This window comes from Schistocerca nitens, chromosome 8 (assembly GCF_023898315.1).
Source record: "Schistocerca nitens isolate TAMUIC-IGC-003100 chromosome 8, iqSchNite1.1, whole genome shotgun sequence".
In the NCBI taxonomy this organism is placed as follows: Eukaryota; Metazoa; Arthropoda; class Insecta; order Orthoptera; family Acrididae; genus Schistocerca; species Schistocerca nitens.
Genome location: NC_064621.1, coordinates 18,626,907 through 18,647,036, shown reverse-complemented (window position 1 = coordinate 18,647,036; position 20,130 = coordinate 18,626,907).

The following is a 20,130-nucleotide window of genomic DNA, read 5'->3' as shown; positions in this document are numbered from 1 at the left end:
GGGAAGGAGTAGCCAGGAGGAGGAGCTGGACTGATAGAGTGTGGTGCAGAGGTGATGGACAGAGAACATAGGGAGGACGAAATAGAGAGGGAAGAGAGGAATGACATTGTCGTAGATTGGGATGATGAGATGGGCAACAGAGACAGGGAAGATCGACAGAGAGATGACCAGGATGTAGAGAATGGTGGAGGGGGTGGTGGAGAGAGAGGCGAAGGTGGGCGCTGTCGACAGATAGTGGGGAAGGAGGAATTGTCAGAAAGAGGGGAAGGTGAAGGAGTAGCCAGGAGGAGGAGCTGGACTGATAGAGAGTGGTGCAGAGGAGATGGACAGAAAGCAGAGGGAGGACGAAATAGACAGAGAGGGAAGAGAGGAATGACATTGTCGTAGAATGGGATAATGAGATGGGCAACACAGACAGCGAAGATCGACACAGAGATGAGCAGGACGTATAGAAAGGTGGAGGGGGAGGTAATGGGGGAGGCCAGGGTGGAGGAGATGGACAGATAGTGGAGAAGGAGGAATTCTCAGAAAGTGGGGAAGGGGAAGGAGAAGCCAGGAGGGGGACCTGGACTGATAGAGAGTGGTGCAGAGGAGATGGAGGCAGAGAGGGAAAAAAGGAATGACAAGGTCGTAGAGTGTGATGATGAGATGGGCGACAGAGACAGGGAAGATCGATACAGAGATGAGCTGGACGTAGAGAATGGTGGAGGGGGAGGTGGAGTGAGAGGCGAGGGTGGAGGAGATGGACAGATAGTGGGGACGAAGGAATTGTCAGAGAGAGGGGAAGGGGAGGTAGCCAGGAGGAGGAGTTGGACTGATAGAGAGTGGTGCAGAGGAGATGGGCAGAGAGCATAGGGAGGACGAAATAGGGAAGAGAGGAATCACATTGTCGTAGAGTGGGATGATGAGATGGGCAACAGAGACACGGAAGATCGACACAGATATGAGCAGGACGTAGAGAATGGTGGAGGGGGAGGTGGAGAGAGAGGTGAGGGTGGACGAGATGGTCAGAGAGTGGGGAAGGAGGAATTGTCAGAAAGAGGGGAAGAGGAAGGAGGAGCTCAACTGATAGAGAGTGGTGCAGAGGAGATGGACAGAGAACATAGGGAGGACGAAATAGACAGAGAGGGAAGGGCAGAATGACATTGTCGTAGAGTGGGATTTGAGATGGGCAACAGAGACAGGGAAGATCGAAACAGAGATGACCAGGACGTTGAGAATGGTGGAAGGGGAGGTGGAGAAGGAGGCGTGGGTGGAGGAGATGGACAGATGGGATGGAGGAATTGTCAGAAAGAGGGGAAGGGGAAGGAATAGCCAGGAGTAGGAGCTGGACTGATAGAGAGTGGTGCAGAGGAGATTGACAGAGAGCATAGGGAGGACGAAATAGACAGAGAGGGAAGAGAGGAATGACATTGTCGTAGAGTGGTATGATGACATGGGCAACAGAAATAGGGAAGATCGACACAGGGTTGAGTAGAACGTAGAGAATGTTGGAGGGGTGCTGGAGAGAGATGCGAGTGTGGAGGAGATGGACAGATAGTGGGGAAGGAGTAATTCTCAGATAGTGGGGAAGGGGTAGGGGTAGCCAGGAGGGGGACCTGGACTGAAAGAGAGTGGTGCAGAGGAGATGGAGACAGAGAGGGAAGAGAGGAATGACATTGTCGTAGAGTGGGATGATGAGATGGGCAACAGAGACAGAGAAGATCGACACAGAGATGAGCAGGACGTAGAGAATGGTGGAGGGGTAGGTGGAGAGAGATGTGAGGGTGGACGAGATGGTCAGATAGTGGGGAAGGAGGAATTGTCAGAAAGAGGGGAAGGGGGAGTAGCCAGGAGGAGGAGTTGGACTGATAGAGAGTGGTGCAGATAAGATGGGCAGAGAGCATATGGACGAAATAGAGAGGGAAGAGAGGAATGACATTGTCGTAGAGTGGGATGATGAGATGGGCAACAGAGGCACGGAAGATAGACCCAGAGATGAGCAGGACGTTTAGAATTGTGGAGGGGAGGTGGAGAGAGAGGCGAGTGTGCCCGAGATGGACAGATAGTGGGGAAGGAGGAATTGTCAGAAAGAGGGGAAGGGGAATGAGTAGCCTTGAGGAGGTGCTGGGCTGATAGAGAGTGGTGCAGAGGAGATGGACAGAGAGCATAGGGAGGATGAAATAGACAGAGAGTGAACAGAGGAATGACATTGTCGTAGAGTGGTATGATGACATGGGCAACAGAAATAGGGAAGATCGAAACAGGGATGAGTAGAACGTAGAGAATGTTGAAGGGGTGCTGGAGAGAGAGGCGAGTGTGGAGGAGATGGACAGATAGTGGGGAAGGAGTAATTCTCAGATAGTGGGGAAGGGGTAGACAGGAGGGGGACCTGGACTGAAAGAGAGTGGTGCAGAGGAGATGGAGACAGAGAGGGAAGAGAGGAATGACATCGTCGTAGAGTGGGATGATGAGATGGGCAACAGAGAAGGGGAAGATCGACACAGAGATGAGCAGGACGTAGAGAAAGGTGGAGGGGGAGGTGAAGGGGGAGGCCAGGGTGGAGGAGATGGACAGATAGTGGAGAATGAGGAATTCTCAGAAAGTGGGGAAGGGGAAGGAGAAGCCAGGAGGGGAACCTGGACTGATAGAGAGTGGTGCAGAGGATATGCAGAGAGGGAAGAGAGGAATGACAAGGTCGTAGAGTGTGATGATGAGATGGGCGACAGAGACAGGGAAGATCGATACAGAGATGAGCTGGACGTAGAGAATGGTGGAGGGAGTGGTGGAGTGAGAGGTGAGGGTGGAGGAGATGGACAGATAGTGGGGACGAAGGAATTGTCAGAAAGAGGGGAAGGGGAAGTTGCCAGGAGGAGGAGTTGGACTAATAGAGAGTGGTGCAGAGGAGATGGGCAGAGAGCATAGGGAGGACGAAATAGGGAAGAGAGGAATGACATTGTCGTAGAGTGGGATGATGAGATGTGCAACAGAGACACGGAAGATCGACACAGAGATGAGCAGGACGTAGAGAATGGTGGAGGGGGAGGTGGAGAGAGAGGTGAGTGTGGACGGGATGGTCAGAGAGTGGAGGGGGAGGTGGAGAGAATGGCGAGGGTGAACGAGATGGATGGAGAGTGGGGAAGTAGGAAATGTTAGAGAGAGTGGAAGGGGAATGAGTAGCCAGGAGTTGGAGCTGGACTGATAGAGAGTGGTGCAGAGGAGATGGACAGAGAGTATATGGAGGACGAAATAGACAGAGAGGGAAGAGAAGAATGACATTTCCGTAGAGTGGTATGATGACATGGGCAACAGAAAAAGGGAAGATCGACAAAGGGATGAGTAGAACGTAGAGAATGTTGGAGGGTTGCTGGAGAGAGAGGCGAGTGTGGAGGAGATGGATAGGTAGTGGGGAAGGAGTAATTCTCAGATAGTGGGGAAGGGGAAGGCGTAGCCAGGAGGGGGACCTGGACTGAAAGAGAGTGGTGCAGAGGAGATGGAGACAGAGAGGGAAGAGAGGAATGACATTGTCGTAGAGTGGGATGATGAGATTGGCAACAGAGGCACGGAAGATCGACCCAGAGATGAGCAAGACGTTGAGAATAGTGGAGGGGGTGATGGAGAGAGAGGCGAGTGTGCCCGAGATGGACAGATAGTGGGGAAGGAGGAATTGTCAGAAAGAGGGGAAGGGGAAGGAGTAGCCTTCAGGAGGTGCTGGACTGATAGAGAGTGGTGCAGAGGAGATGGACATAGGGACGAAATAGACAGAGAGGGAAGAGAGGAATGACATTGTCGTAGAGTGGTATGATGACATGGGCAACAGAAATAGGGAAGATCGACACAGGGACGAGTAGAACGTACAGAGTGTTGGAGGGGTGCTGGAGAGAGAGGCGAGTGTGGAGGAGATGGATAGGTAGTGGGGAAGGAGTAATTCTCAGATAGTGGGGAAGGGGAAGGGGTAGCCAGGAGGGGGACCTGGACCGAAAGAGAGTGGTGCAGAGGAGATGGAGACAGAGAGGAAAGAGAGGAATGACATTGTCGTAGAGTGGGATGATGAGACTGGCAACAGAGACAGGGAAGATCGTCACAGAGATGGGCAGGACGTAGAGTATGGTGGAGGAGGTGGAGAGAGAGGTGAGAGTGGAGGAGATGGTCAGATAGTGGGAAAGAAGTTAATGTGAGAGAGAGGGGAAGAGGAAGGAGTAGCCAGGACGTGGAGCTGGACGGATAGAGAGTGTTGTAGAGGAGATGGACAGAAAGCATAGGGAGGACGAAATAGACAGAGAGGGAAGAGAGGAATGACATAGTCGGACCGTGGGATGATGAGATGGGCAACAGAGACAGGGAAGATCGACACAGAGATGATCAGGACGTAGAGAATGGTGGAGGGGGAGGTGGAGAGAGAGGTGATGGTGGACGAGATGGTCAGATAGTGGGGACGGAGGAATTGTCAGAAAGAGGGGAAGAGGAAGGAGGAGCTCAACTGAAAGAGAGTGGTGCAGAGGAGATGGACAGAGAACATAGGGAGGACGATATAGACAGAGAGGGAAGAGCAGAATGACATTGTCGTAGAGTGGGATTTGAGATGGGCAACAGAGACAGGGAAGATCGAAACAGAGATGAGCAGGACGTTGAGAATGGTGGAATGGGAGGTGCAGTAAGAGGCGTGGATGGAGGAGATGGACAGATAGTGGGGAAGGAGGAATTGTCAGAAAGAGGGGAAGGGGAAGGAGTAGCCAGGAGTAGGAGCTGGACTCATAGAGAGTGGTGCAGAGGAGATTGACAGAGAGCATAGGGAGGACGAAATAGACAGAGAGGGAAGAGAGGAATGACACTGTCGGACCGTGGGATGATGAGATGGGCAACAGAGACAGGGAAGATCGACACAGAGATGATCAGGACGTAGAGAATGGTGGAGGGGGAGGTGGAGAGAGAGGTGAGGGTGGACGAGATGGTCAGATAGTGGGGAAGGAGGAGTTGTCAGAAAGAGGGGAAGAGGAAGGAGGAGCTCAACTGATAGAGAGTGGTGCAGAGGAGATGGACAGAGAACATAGGGAGGACGAAATAGACAGAGAGCGAAGAGCAGAATGACATTGTCGTAGAGTGGGATTTGAGGTGTGCAACAGAGACAGGGAAGATCGAAACAGAGATGAGCAGGACGTTGAGAATGGTGGAAGTGGAGGTGGAGAGAGAGGCGTGGGTGGAGGAGATGGACAGGTAGTGGGGAAGGAGGAAATGTCAGAGAGAGGGGAAGGGGAAGGAGTAGCCAGGAGTAGGAGCTGGACTGATAGAGAGTGGTGCAGAGGAGATGGACAAAGAGCATAGAGAGGACGAAATAGACAGACAGGGAAGAGAGGAATGACATTGTCGTAGAGTGGGATAATGAGATGGGCAACACAGACAGTGAAGTTCGACACAGAGATGAGCACGACGTAGAGAAAGGTGGAGGGGGAGGTGGAGGGGGAGGCCAGTGTGGAGGAGATGGACAGATATTGGAGAAGGAGGAATTCTCAGAAAGTGGGCAAGGGGAAGGAGTAGCCGGGAGGGGGCCTGGACTGATAGAGAGTGGTGCAGAGGAGATGGTGACAGAGAGGGAAGAGAGGAATTACATTGTCGTAGAGTGGGTTGATGAGATGGGCAACAGAGACAGGGAAGATCGACACAGAGATGAGCAGGACGTTGAGAATGGTGGAGGGGGAGATGGAGAGAGAGGCTAGGGTGCACGAGATGGACAGATAGTGGGGAAGGAGGAATTGTCAGTAAGAGGGGAAGGGGAATGAGTAGTCTGGAGGTGGTGCTGGACTGATAGAGAGTTGTGCAGAGGAGATGGACAGAGAGTATAGGGAGGACGAAATAGACAGAGAGGGAAGAGAGGAATGACATTGTCGTAAAGTGGGATGATGAGATGGGCAACAGAGACAGTGAAGATCGACACAGAGTTTAGCAGGACGTAGAGAATGGTGGAGGTGGAGGTGGAGAGAGAGGTGAGGGTGGAGGAGATGGACAGATAGGGGGAAAGGAGGTATTGTCAGAAAGAGGGGAAGGGGAAGGAGTGGCCAGGAGGAAGACCTGGACTGATAGAGAGTGGTGCAGAGGAGATGGACAGAGAGCATAGGGAGAATGAAATAGACAGAGAGGGAAGAGAGGAATGACATTGTCGTAAAGTGGGATGATGAGATGGGCAACAGAGACAGGAAAGATCGACACAGAGATGAGCAGGAGGAAGAGATTTGTGGAGAGGGAGGTAGAGAGAATGGCGAGGGTGGACGAGATTGACAGATAGAGGGGAAGGAGGAATTGTCAGAAAGAGGGGAATGGGTAGGAGTAGCCTTGTGGAGGAGCTGGACCGATAGGGAGTGGTGCAGAGGAGTTGGACAGAGAGCATAGGGAGGATGAAATAGACAGAGAAGGAAGAGAGGAATGAAATTGTCGTAGAGTGGGATGATGAGATGGGCAACAGACACAGGGAAGATCGGCACAGAGATGAGCAGGACGAAGAGAATGGTGGAGGCGGAGGTGGATAGAGAGGCGAGTGTGGACGAGATGGACAGATAGTGGGGAAGGAGGAATTGTCAGAAAGAGGGGAAGGGGAAGGAGTAGCCAGGAGGAGGTGCTGGACTGTTAAAGAGTGGTGCAGAGGAGATGGACAGAGAGCATAGGGAGGATGAAATAGACAGAGAAGGAAGAGAGGAATGAAATTGTCGTAGAGTGGGATGATGAGATGGGCAACAGACACAGGGAAGATCGGCACAGAGATGAGCAGGACGAAGAGAATGGTGGAGGCGGAGGTGGATAGAGAGGCGAGTGTGGACGAGATGGACAGATAGTGGGGAAGGAGGAATTGTCAGAAAGAGGGGAAGGGGAAGGAGTAGCCAGGAGGTGGAGCTGGACTGATAGAGAGTGGTGCAGAGGAGATGGACAGTGAGCATGTTGTTGTTGTTGTGGTCTTCTGTCCTGAGGATGGTTTGATGCAGCTCTCCATGCTACTCGATCCTGTGCAAGCTTCTTCATCTCCCTACATCCTTCTGAATCTGCTTAGTGTATTCATCTCTTGGTCTCTCCCTACGATTTTTACCCTCCACGCTGCCCTCCAATACTAAATTGGTGATCCCTTGATGCCTCAGAAATTGTCCTACCAACCGATCCCTTCTTCTGGTCAGGTTGTGCTACAAACTCCCCAATCCTATTCAGTAGCTCCGCCTTAGTTATGTGATCTACCCATCTAATCTTCAGCATTCTTCTGTAGCACCACATTTCGAAAGCTTCTATTCTCTTCTTGTCTTAACTATTTACAATCCATGTTGCACTTCCATACAAATACAAATACTTTCAGAAATGACTTCCTGACACTTAAATCTATACTCGATGTTAACAAATTTCTCTTCTTCAGAAACGCTTTCCTCGCCATTGCCAGTCTACATTTTATATCCTCTCTACTTCGACCATCATCAGTTATTTTGCTCCCCAAATAGCAAAACCCCTTTACTACTTTAAGTGTCTCATTTTCTAATCTAATTCCCCAACTTCACCCGACTTAATTCGACTACATTCCATTATCCTCGTTTTGCTTTTGTTGATGTTCATCTTATACCCTCCTTTCATGACACTGTCCATTCTGTTCAACTGCTCTCCCAAGTCATTTGCTGTAATACCTACTCCGAAGTTTTCTTTTGTTTCCTTTACTGCTTGCTCAATATACAGATTGAATAACATCGGGGAGAGGCTACAACCCTGTCTTACTCCCTTCCCAACCACTGCTTCCCTTTCATGTCCCTCGACTCTTATAACTGCCATCTGGTTTCTGTACAAATTGTAAATAGCCTTTCGCTCCGTGTATTTTACCCCTGCCACCTTTAGAATTTGAAAGAGAGTATTCCAGTCAACATTGTCAAAAGCTTTCTGTAAGTCTACAAATGCTAGAAACGTAGGTTTGCCTTTCCTTAATCTTTCTTCTAAGAAAAATCGTAAGGTCAGTACTGCCTCACGTGTTCCAGTATTTCTACGGAATCCAAACTGATCTTCCCTGAGATCGGCTTCTACTAGTTTTTCCATTCGTCTGTAAAGAATTCGAGTTAGTATTTTGCAGCTGTGGCTTATTAAACTGATTGTTCGGTAATTCTCCCATCTGTCAACACCTGCTTTCTTTGGGATTGGAATTATTATATTCTTCTTGAAGTCTGAGTTTATTTCTCCTGTTTCATACATCTTGCTCACCAGATGGTAGAGTTTTGTCAGGACTGGCTCTCCCAAGGCCATCAGTAGTTCCAATGGAATGTTGTCTACTCCGGGGGCCTTGTTTCGACTCAGGTCTTTCAGTGCTCTGTCAAACTCTTCACGCAGTATCTTATCTCCCATTTCATCTTCATCTACATCCTCTTCCATTTCCACAATATTGTCCTCAAGTACATCGCCCTTGTATAAACCCTCTATATACTCCTTCCACCTTTCTGCCTTCCCGTCTTTGCTTAGAACTGGGTTTCCATCTGAGCTCTTGATGTTCATACAAGTGGTTCTCTTATCTCCAAAGGTCTCTTTAATTTTCCTGTAGGCAGTATCTATCTTACCCCTAGTGAGATAAGCCTCTACATCCTTACATTTGTCCTCTAGCAGTCCCTGCTTAGCCATTTTGCGTTTCCTCTCGATCTCATTTTTGAGACGTTTGTATTCCTTTTTGCCTGCTTCATTTACTGCATTTTTATATTTTCTCCTTTCATCAATTAAATTCAATATTTCTTCTCTTACCCAAGGATTTCTACTAGCCCTCGTCTTTTTACCTACTTCATCCTCTGCTGCCTTCACTACTTCATCCCTCAGAGCTACCCATTCTTCTTCTAGTGTATTTCTTTCCTCCATTCCTGTCAATTGTTCCCTTATGCTCTCCCTGAAACTCTGTACAACCTCTGGTTCTTTCAGTTTATCCAGGTCCCATCTCCTTAAATTCCCACCTTTTTGCAGTTTCTTCAGTTTTAATCTACAGGTCATAACCAATAGATTGTGGTCAGAATCCACATCTGCCCCTGGAAATGTCTTACAATTTAAAACCTGGTTCCTAAATCTCTGTCTTACCATTATATAATCTATCTGATACCTTTTAATATCTCCAGGGTTCTTCCATGTATACAACCTTCTATCATGATTCTTAAACCAAGTGTTAGCTATGATTAAGTTATGCTCTGTGCAAAATTCTACCAGGCGGCTTCCTCTTTCATTTCTTAGCCCCAATCCATATTCACCTACTACGTTTCCTTCTATCCCTTTTCCTACACTCGAAAGCCAGTCTCCCATGACTATTAAATTTTCGTCTCGCTTCACTATCTGAATAATTTCTTTTATTTCATCATACATTTCTTCAATTTCTTCGTCATCTGCAGAGCTAGTTCGCATATAAACTTGTACTACTGTAGTACGTGTGGGCTTCGTATGTATCTTGGCCACAATAATGCGTTCACTAAGCTGTTTGTAGTAGCTTACCCGCGTTCCTATTTTCCTATTCATTATTAAACATACTCCTGCATTACCCCTATTTGACTTTGTATTTATAACCCTGTAGTCACCTGACCAGAAGTCTTGTTCCTCCTGGCACCGAACTTCACTAATTCCCACTATATCTAACTTTAACCTATCCATTTCCCTTTTCAAATTTTCTAACCTACCTGCCCGATTAAGGGACCTGACATTCCACGCTCCGATCCGTAGAACGAAAGTTTTCTTTCTCCTGATAACGACGTCCTCTTGAGTAGTCCCCGCCCAGAACTCCGAATGGGGGACTACTTTACCTCCGGAATATTTTACCCAAGAGGACGCCATCATCATTTAATCATACAGTAAAGCTGCATGCCCTCGGCAAAAATTACGGCCGTAGTTTCCCCTTGCTTTCAGCCGTTCGCAGTACCAGCACAGCAAGGCCGTTTTGGTTCTTGTTACAAGGCCAGATCAGTCAATCATCCAGACTGTTGCCCTTGCAACTACTGAAAAGGCTGCTGCCCCTCTTCAGGAACCACACGTTTGTCTGGCCTCACAACAGATACCCCTCCGTTGTGGTTGTACCTACGGTACGGCTATCTGTATCGCTGTGGCACGCATGCCTCCCCACCAACGGCAAGGTCCAATGTTCATGGATGGGGGGGGGGGGGGGGGAGCATAGGAAGGACGAAATAGACAGAGAGGGAAGAGAGGAATGACATTGTCGTAGAGTGGGATGATGTGATGGGCAACAGAGACAGGGAAGATCGACACAAAGATGAGCAGGACGTATAGAATGGTGGAGGGGGAGGTGGAGAGAGAGGCCAGAGTGGAGGAGATGGACAGATAGTGGGGAACGAAGAATTGTCAGAAAGAGGGGAAGGGGGGGATTTGCCAGGAGGAGGAGCTGGACTGATAGAGAGTTGTGCAGAGGAGATTGACAGAGAGCATAGGGAGGACGAAATAGACAGAGACGGAATGAGGAATGACATGGTCGTAGAGTGGGATGATGAGATGGGCAACAGAGACAGGGAAGATCGACACAGAGATGAGCTGGACGCAGAGAATGGTGGAGGGGAAGGTGGAGAGAGAGGCGAGGGTGGAGGAGATGTACAGATATGTGGTACATGTATTATATGGACCATGGATGGATATATTATGGCAAGAAGATGCTTCAATTCTCGATACAGCGTAAGGGAAGTTCTCAAAATATGGAATGCTTCAGACAGCGTTGAACTGAAAGCACTACTGACTTCAAAATTAGATCAACATCTGTCAACATAGAACCAGCAGCACCAGGGCGTTTCCATAGAAATGTCAACATAGCACCAGCTACATTGAGGGATACTACTTTCCTCAATGCGGATGATGTACCCATAGATGTGTTCTGCAGTTCGTGTCATTGTCTCTGCAAATAGTCTGTAATTTCTCTGCTGCCGTCTTGAGTACATGAGAATAATATTTTCTCCATGTGACTCTGCAAAGACGGAAGCCAACCACTAGTCTATCTGTATGGATGGCACCTTCCCTCAGACCACTATATTCATATCAAACAAATTTCACACAAACAGCAATCTTCACAAGTATCAGCAATGTGAGGTTTATAATCTTCTAGCTCCAATAGGAGTGGTGTATGGGCAGACCGGGGGTTTCTCAGACCGTACTTTATATACTGCGCTGCACAGCACACATTTTGTGTACATTGGGTTCAAATGGCTCTAAGCACTATGTGACTTAACATCTGAGGTCATCAGTCCCCTTGAACCTAGAACTACTTAAACCTAACCAACCTAAGGACATCACACACATCCATGCCCAAGGCAGGATTCAAACCTGCGACCGTAGCAGCAGCGCGGTTCTGGACAGAAGAGCCTAGAACCGCTCGGCCACAGTGGCCAGCTGTACAGTGGGTATGATGTGTTGGGTTGAAATTCTATCACCCTGCATTATCAAACTGCTTTGCATCGCAGTCTACATGTCGGTAGATAGAAGCAGTATTCAAGTTCTTGCCTGCACGACAATCATGTTGTGTGAGTGTTTTTCAGGGGCCAATAGACACAACTGGGGAATGATCGACACAGAAGAGAAGATAGAAAGTGACAGGGGGAAGGAGGAAAGGAGGGACAGAGTGAGAAGGAGGAGGAGAGGAGGAAGAGGTGGAGATACAAGGACATGAACAAACAGAGGGGAGAGGAGGACATGGAGAGAAGGAGGAAGCAGACGAGATAATCAGGAAGGGGGTGAGGGGGTTGCGTAAGGAGATGGGCAGAGAGGGAACTGAAGAGGAGATGGCTAGAAAGGGGGCAAGGAGTAGATGGACAGTGAAAAGGTGAGAAGTGTATCAGGAAGGGGGTGAGGGGGTTGCGTAAGGAGATGGGCAGAGAGGGAACTGAAGAGGAGATGGCTAGATAGGGGGCAAGGAGTAGATGGACAGTGAAAAGGTGAGAAGTGTATGGACAGGAAGAGGAGGAGGAGGAGGGGATGGTCAGGGAGAGGGGAGCAGGAGATGGTCAGAGAGAAGAGAAGGAGGAGGCAGAGAGGATGGAGGAGGAAAAAGATACAGAGATGGGCAGAAGGAGATGGATAAAGAGAGCCATGCTGGAAGAGATGGTTTGGGAGTGGCTGCAGGAGCAGATGGATTGGGAGTAGAGTCCCGCTCGCCCCTCTGGCTCTCGGGAGTACGCGGCCGAGCGTCCTCTTCCGCCGGCTGTGGGCAGCCGATCGCCAGCGCTCGGCGAGTGCTCCAAACGCTCGGCCGGTCGCCAGTAACCGGTGGACTCGGTGCCAGCGAGCGGCGCTTCGTCACACTCCTTGAGATCAGAGGCCACCACTTCACATTAACCACTCACTTATTTCTTTTACAAATATCTTTCGTTGTTTGTAACCAGTTCTATGACCTAAATAATACACTTGTATATGTTACATTTGATGTTTGTTAATATGTTGCAGACTACTGGAGTTTCGCCTCTGAGGTTATCATGTATTCCAGTAACTGTAACGTTAAAAACAGTAATGTCTGTATTTAGCATTTTGTTCCGTTCGGTAGACAAACGGGAACACAGTAGTCTAATCATGGACCATGTGTAGCCTATCTCCAAACTCGGCCACGTATACGTTTTACTAATATTGAATGCAGGATCGGGAAGGAATGATGGAGTTAAAAGTAATACTCACGAAATTTTGTTGCACAAAAGTTAATTTCTGAACAAATTATGACCTGTAAATAACGTTACAAGTGAATCGTGACTATACAATTCGTTTTTCGTCATTGGTGCTCCCTGATACACAGGCGTTATTTGTGTTCCTGGAGTTATTACTACAGCTGGCGGTTTGAACTTGTACCTGTGAAGTCAATGAAAGTGGAATCATACATTTATAGAGTTTGAGGAATGTTTCCTTCCTTGTGATTACGTGGAATGTTGTGAATACTTAGGTAATTGTGATGGATCAATAAGAGATCATCCACCTTGTCTGATTCCAGACACGATCTTTTGCTGGACAGCAGGTGACCAACCTGGCTAAAATTTCTCTCGAAGGCAGCACTAGTGGCAGGAATACAGAGAACTCTACTGGCTACTACCGACAGCCTTGGAAATAACCCCGCGTGCGTTTTCCACCACTGCAAATTTGTCCTTCGGCACAGCTACAGTCGGATTTGGAGAGCGAAAGGTACCTGTCGAGTTCATTGGTTGTAACTGTGTGTCCATCTTAATAGATACACTCCTGGAAATGGAAAAAAGAACACATTGACACCGGTGTGTCAGACCCACCATACTTGCTCCGGACACTGCGAGAGGGCTGTACAAGCAATGATCACACGCACGGCACAGCGGACACACCAGGAACCGCGGTGTTGGCCGTCGAATGGCGCTAGCTGCGCAGCATTTGTGCACCGCCGCCGTCAGTGTCAGCCAGTTTGCCGTGGCATACGGAGCTCCATCGCAGTCTTTAACACTGGTAGCATGCCGCGACAGCGTGGACGTGAACCGTATGTGCAGTTGACGGACTTTGAGCGAGGGCGTATAGTGGGCATGCGGGAGGCCGGGTGGACGTACCGCCGAATTGCTCAACACGTGGGGCGTGAGGTCTCCACAGTACATCGATGTTGTCGCCAGTGGTCGGCGGAAGGTGCACGTGCCCGTCGACCTGGGACCAGACCGCAGCGACGCACGGATGCACGCCAAGACCGTAGGATCCTACGCAGTGCCGTAGGGGACCGCACCGCCACTTCCCAGCAAATTAGGGACACTGTTACTCCTGGGGTATCGGCGAGGACCATTCGCAACCGTCTCCATGAAGCTGGGCTACGGTCCCGCACACCGTTAGGCCGTCTTCCGCTCACGCCCCAACATCGTGCAGCCCGCCTCCAGTGGTGTCGCGACAGGCGTGAATGGAGGGACGAATGGAGACGTGTCGTCTTCAGCGATGAGAGTCGCTTCTGCCTTGGTGCCAATGATGGTCGTATGAGTGTTTGGCGCCGTGCAGGTGAGCGCCACAATCAGGACTGCATACGACCGAGGCACACAGGGCCAACACCCGGCATCATGGTGTGGGGAGCGATCTCCTACACTGGCCGTACACCACTGGTGATCGTCGAGGGGACACTGAATAGTGCACGGTACATCCAAACCGTCATCGAACCCATCGTTCTACCATTCCTAGACCGGCAAGGGAACTTGCTGTTCCAACAGGACAATGCACGTCCGCATGTATCCCGTGCCACCCGACGTGCTCTAGAAGGTGTAAGTCAACTACCATGGCCAGCAAGATCTCCGGATCTGTCCCCCATTGAGCATGTTTGGGACTGGATGAAGCGTCGTCTCACGCGGTCTGCACGTCCAGCACGAACGCTGGTCCGACTGAGGCGCCAGGTGGAAATGGCATGGCAAGCCGTTCCACAGGACTACATCCAGCATCTCTACGATCGTCTCCATGGGAGAATAGCAGCCTGCATTGTTGCGAAAGGTGGATATACACTGTACTAGTGCCGACATTGTGCATGCTCTGTTGCCTGTGTCTATGTGCCTGTGGTTCTGTCAGTGTGATCATGTGATGTATCTGACCCCAGGAATGTGTCAATAAAGTTTCCCCTTCCTGGGACAATGAATTCACGGTGTTCTTATTTCTATTTCCAGGAGTGTATGTTTTGGTGGTTCTGCATCAGCGGCTCTTTACTACAGTTTCCTATAAAATGTAACGATACCAGCACCACTTAAGAAAAGAAAAAAATTAAACCTAAATCAAAAACATACAAGCCCAGCGATCCACGACCAATAACAAATGTACATTAGCAGTTACTAAAGATCACATGAACAAGAGCACGATAATGAAATGAAGTTGAGTAAATATATCTACCACGAACAAGCAATAATATTAGATGATGACAAAGAACAATTAAGACCAGCTTTTATGGAATCGCCCATAAAAACATCAAACTACATAATTACAACTTACATCTAAAACCTTTCAGTTACCTTTTCATTCTCCAACTCATAAATCAATGTTTTGTCGCCGAGAAGGTTAATGTAACAGAAAGTATTAGAAGGTATATTACTCGACAGTGTTCCGCAAAGTTTGATATTGTTTCTGAAGCTAACTGTTTCCCTTTATCTTTTACTTGCATTGATCACAAAAATAGGACTTTTGTGAATAAATGTTTCAGGATCCAACATCATCTTCGTCCTTTGTCGCACAACTCTCTGAAAAGCTGTATAGGCTTCATATGCAGTTAAATAGATTTTCTTACTAAATTTTAGATTCCAAAATTCAAGAGGAAAAAACTTACTGTTTTTCAAATACAAGCTTTCCAGGTTACAGTGATCGAATAGATTAGAATCAGAGTTTTGATTTTCCTTTCGATTGGTTTGAAATACAACACAAACAAAGTCAGGCATGTCGAATTCTTTGTAGTTGAATTGTGTAGTTAAATCCAGTTCAAATTATTTACCACTTAATCTTGTAAATTCAATACACTGATTTATTCCAAATGTAATCGATGTTTTACGCTTAATTAATAAAGTTCCTCTTATTTTATCTGCATAATTCGGTTGATAAACAACAATAGGCATTCTAACTGAAATGCTTTTTGTTGTGTTGCCAGAAGAGCCTACACCGTGTTACTAGAGGAGGCCGAAATTTACGCGTTTAGCTCACGCAGGCTGGCGTGAGGAGGGAAGGACTATACTGGCGTGAGGTCTGGAACATGACAAGGAATTAGAATTCAGAAAGCGGACGTAATTAGTTTCATACTTAACTTTAATCCATTAATGATGAACGTCGCTCTTGACGGTTCATTAGTCACAATATTATCTGTTCATAATAACTGAATATGGCGCCTTGCTAGGTCGTAGCAAGTGACGTAGCTGAAGGCTATGCTAAACTGTCGTCTCTGCAAATGAGAGCGTATGTACTCAGTGAACCATCGCTAGCAAAGTCGGTTGTACAACTGGGGCGAGTGCTAGGGAGTCTCTTTACACTAGACATGCCGTGTGGCGGTGCTCGGTCTGCAATCACTGATAGTGGCGACACGCGGGTCCGACGTATACTAGCGGACCGCGGCCGATTTAAAGTCTACCACCTAGCAAGTGTGGTGTTTGGCGGTGACACCATACGTTTAATTAAAATTTTTCCTTCTTTAGGCGTTGTTGTGTTATCACCCCACCTGTATAAACAATTATCATCATTTGCGTTTCGTCTAAAGGAAATCTGTAAACCTCCTTTCCACATTATTTCTTGGTAATCCTAAAAGAAACCAAATAACAATTTAACTGGAAGGAGAATTTTATTTTCCTTTCTTTGAACTTTCTCACTAGAAAAGAAACTCATTTTTAGCTCTTTTTCGTCCTCTGTTGAGTAATAGGATCTAACCATAACAGTTGAAACAATTCCAGGGTGGTCAAGTCTTTCAATAGTTGTACGGTGCTTCCTAATCGTTATATCTGAAAACATGTGAGGAAAAAAGTTTTCAACAAGTTTAATGTTTGATGGATAAATCTGTTCACTCGTCTTTGTGAACAACTTCGAAGCGCATATAGCAATAACTGTGATGTGGATAACAAAAACCATCTCCAATATTTATGTCGAAATCAATATTCTGGTTGTAAGAGTTAATATTTCCTTTTGTTTGGTCATCTACATCTACATCTACATCTACATCCATACTCCGCAAGCCACCTGACGGTGTGTGGCGGAGGTTACCCTGAGTACCTCTATCGGTTCTCCCTTCTATTCCAGTCTGGCATTGTTCGTGGAAAGAAGGATTGTCGGTATGCTTCTGTGTGGGCTCTAATCTCTCTGATTTTATCCTCATGGTCTCTTCGCGAGATATACGTCGGAGGGAGTAATCTACTGCTTGACCCTTCGGTCACTGTCACTGTCTATTGGTTCACAATGATGTGACAGACTCTTGTACCACGGCAGCACACGTTCCAGCGTTGTTATCTCTGCAGTTTCCAAATCCAAACTCGCTTCTTTAAAGGGGGTTAGAAAAGCGGCAACGTCTCGTGCGCACCCTTCTTGGAAGGTTTCTAAGAGTGTCGATTGCCCCCGGGATTCTAGTAGATCTCGAATATCGTCGATTTGACTTATGACGGAATTGAGCATTAACAGTATACTGTTCCACCGAGTTACAGCTTCTTGCTTCACAGAGTGCCGCAGACGCCCCGAGTGACCCGATCTCTTCAAATAGCCTACTATAGCTCTCGCTGATAGTAGATACGACAGGATTTCAGGGGCTTCGTCTTCTAAAAACGTCTTTTGAAATGTGTGACGAAGCGCAGTCATCAAGCAGTGATCAAAGCAAGGCAAACGGTCGTAAGATTCAAGTGCCTTCTTCATATTAGCTCCTTGGTCGGTGACAAAGTAACATTTCGTAAGATCATTCTTGTTAATTCCTAACTCAAGCATCTACTCTTCGATTTCGTGCCGCATGTTCTCTCCTGTCTTAGGTACGTCCGGAAACTCGGCTGTTATCAAAACAAGCGTTTCTAGCTGCCACTCATCATTCACATAATGCGACGTCACAGTCAAAAAATTTCTCTTCTTGTAGTTATCAGACCACAGATCAGCGTCTAAAGCGCACATTTTGTTCTTTAAGGCACATATTAGCTTGGGCACCATTGTCACCCGTATTTTGTCTGCCTTTTCTTTAATATGCCGCGACACAGTGGTAGGGTGCGGAAGAACATCTTCTATACTGACTTCGCCGTAAGTGGCGCCAACATTGATGAGCTCCTGCGAATAATTCTTGGAGCCAATCTTACTACAAGTATTTAACGGTAGCAAATCTATTCCACTCATACCGACCAACCTATCAACAACAACTTTCTTTATGCTACTTGGTACTGCAAGTGGCCGGTGGACTTCTGCTCCGCATTTACTTTTGCAGTGCCGAATCATACCTGTTGTGCTTGACTGGTACGAAAGTATGGTATCGCATGTGGTACATTGCACGAAAGCAGCAGAAGCCTGCGTGACAGGATCCACTACTAGTGTAAACGATTTCCAAGCTCCACTTTTCGCCCCCTCTTCCGACATGTCTTTCTTCTTCAGGACTAATGAGCCGCTCCTAATTCTCTCCGTAACACTTCTCTTCGTTTCGTGAATGGAACGTTTACGGCCGATACTTGGTTTATCCATAACGCTGTCTGCGCTGCTCAAAGCCAGATCGTCAACTGCGTTTACACGCGGTTTCTAATGCGATTAGGCACTGTAGAGCGCGCGGCGGTTGTACTGCCGGCGGCCGAGATTGTGAGTACGCTCGAGCGCCCGGCAGTGCTCGACAGTCCAACCGATAACCGAGAGGTGGAGGACAACCGGCCACATGGTGCATTAGACGGCCACAGCCGTATCGCAGCGTGGGCCTTTCCCAGCCGTCGAGCAGCGGCACGAAATGGGAAATGCTCGAGAGCTTGTTTTCATCGAAATGCAGAGCTCCAATTGGGAGAGGGGGCAGGAGATGGTCAGAAAGGGGGAGGAGAAATTGGCAGAGTGGGAAGTAAGAGATTGTATGTGATGTACACACACACACACACACACACACACACACACACACACACACACACACACACACAGTATGTATATACTAGTCGATATGTACATACAGGGTGGTCCATTGATCGTGACTGGGCCAAGTATCTCACGAAATAAGCCTCAAACGAAAAAACTACAAAGAACGAAACTTGTCCAACTTGAAGGGGGAAACCAGATGGCGCGCCATAGGTCAAACAGATATCAACTGTTTTTTTTTTAAATAGGAACCCCATTTTTTATTACATATTCGTGTAGTACGTAAAGAAATATGAATGTTTTAGTAGGACCACTTTCTTCGCTTTGTGATAGATGGCTCTGTAATAGTCACAAACATATGGCTCACAATTTTAGACGAACAGTTGGTAACAGGTAGGTTCCCAGAATGAGATTTTCACTCTGCAGCGGAGTGTGCGCTGATATGAAACTTCCTGGCAGATTAAAACTGTGTGCCGGACCGAGACTCGAACACGGGATCTTTGCCTTCCGCGGGCAAGTGCTCTGTCAACTGAACTACCCAAGCACGACTCACGAGCTTTACTTCTGCCAGTACCTCGTCTCCTACCTTCCGAACTTTACAGAAGCTCTCTTGCGAACCTTGCAGAACTGGCATTCCTGAAAGAAAGGATACTGCGGAGACATGGCTTAGCCACAGCCTGGGGGATGTTTCCACAATCAGATTTTCACTCTGCAGCGGAGTGTGCGGTCCGGCACACAGTTTTAATCTGCCAGGAAGTTTCAACAGGTAGGTTTTTTAAACTAAAATACAGAACGTAGGTACGTTTGAAGATTTTATTTCGGTTGTTCCAATGTGACACATATACCTTTGTGTACTAATAATTTCTTAGAACGCATGCTGTTACAGCGTGATTACCTGTAAATACCACATTAATGCAATAAATGCTCAAAATGATGTCCGTCAACCTCAATGCATTTGGCAATACGTGTAACGACATTCCTCTCAACAGTGAGTAGTTCGCCTTCCGTAATGTTCGAACATGCATTGACAATGCGCTGACGCATGTTGTCAGGCGTTGTCGCTGGAACACGATAGAAAATATCCTTCAACTTTCCCCACAGAAAGAAATCCGGGGACGTCAGATCCGGTGAACGTGCGGTGAACGTGCTTCGACGACTAATCCACCTGTCATGAAATACGCTATTCAATACCGCTTCAACTGCATGCGAGCTATGTGCCGGACATCCATCATGTTGGAAGTACATCGCCATTCTGTCAGCAGTGAAACATCTTGTAGTAACATCGGTAGAACATTACGTAGGAAATCAGCATACATTGCACCATTTAGATTGTCATTGATAAAATGGGGGCCTTCCTCCCATAATGCCGCACCATACATTAACCCGCCAACGTCGCTGATGTTCCACTTGTTGCAGCCATCGTGGATCTTCCGTTGCCCAATAGTGCATGTTACCCTGGTTTACGTTACCGCTGTTGGTGAATGACGCTTCGTCGCTAGATAGAACTCGTGCAAAAAATCTGTCATCGTCCCGTAATTTCTCTTGTACCCGGTGGCAGAACTGTACACGACGTTCAAAGTCTTCGCCATGCAATTTCTGGTGCATAGAAATGTGGTAGGGGTGCAATCGATGTTGATGTAGAATTCTCAACACCGACGTTTTTGAGATTCCCGATTCTCGCGCATT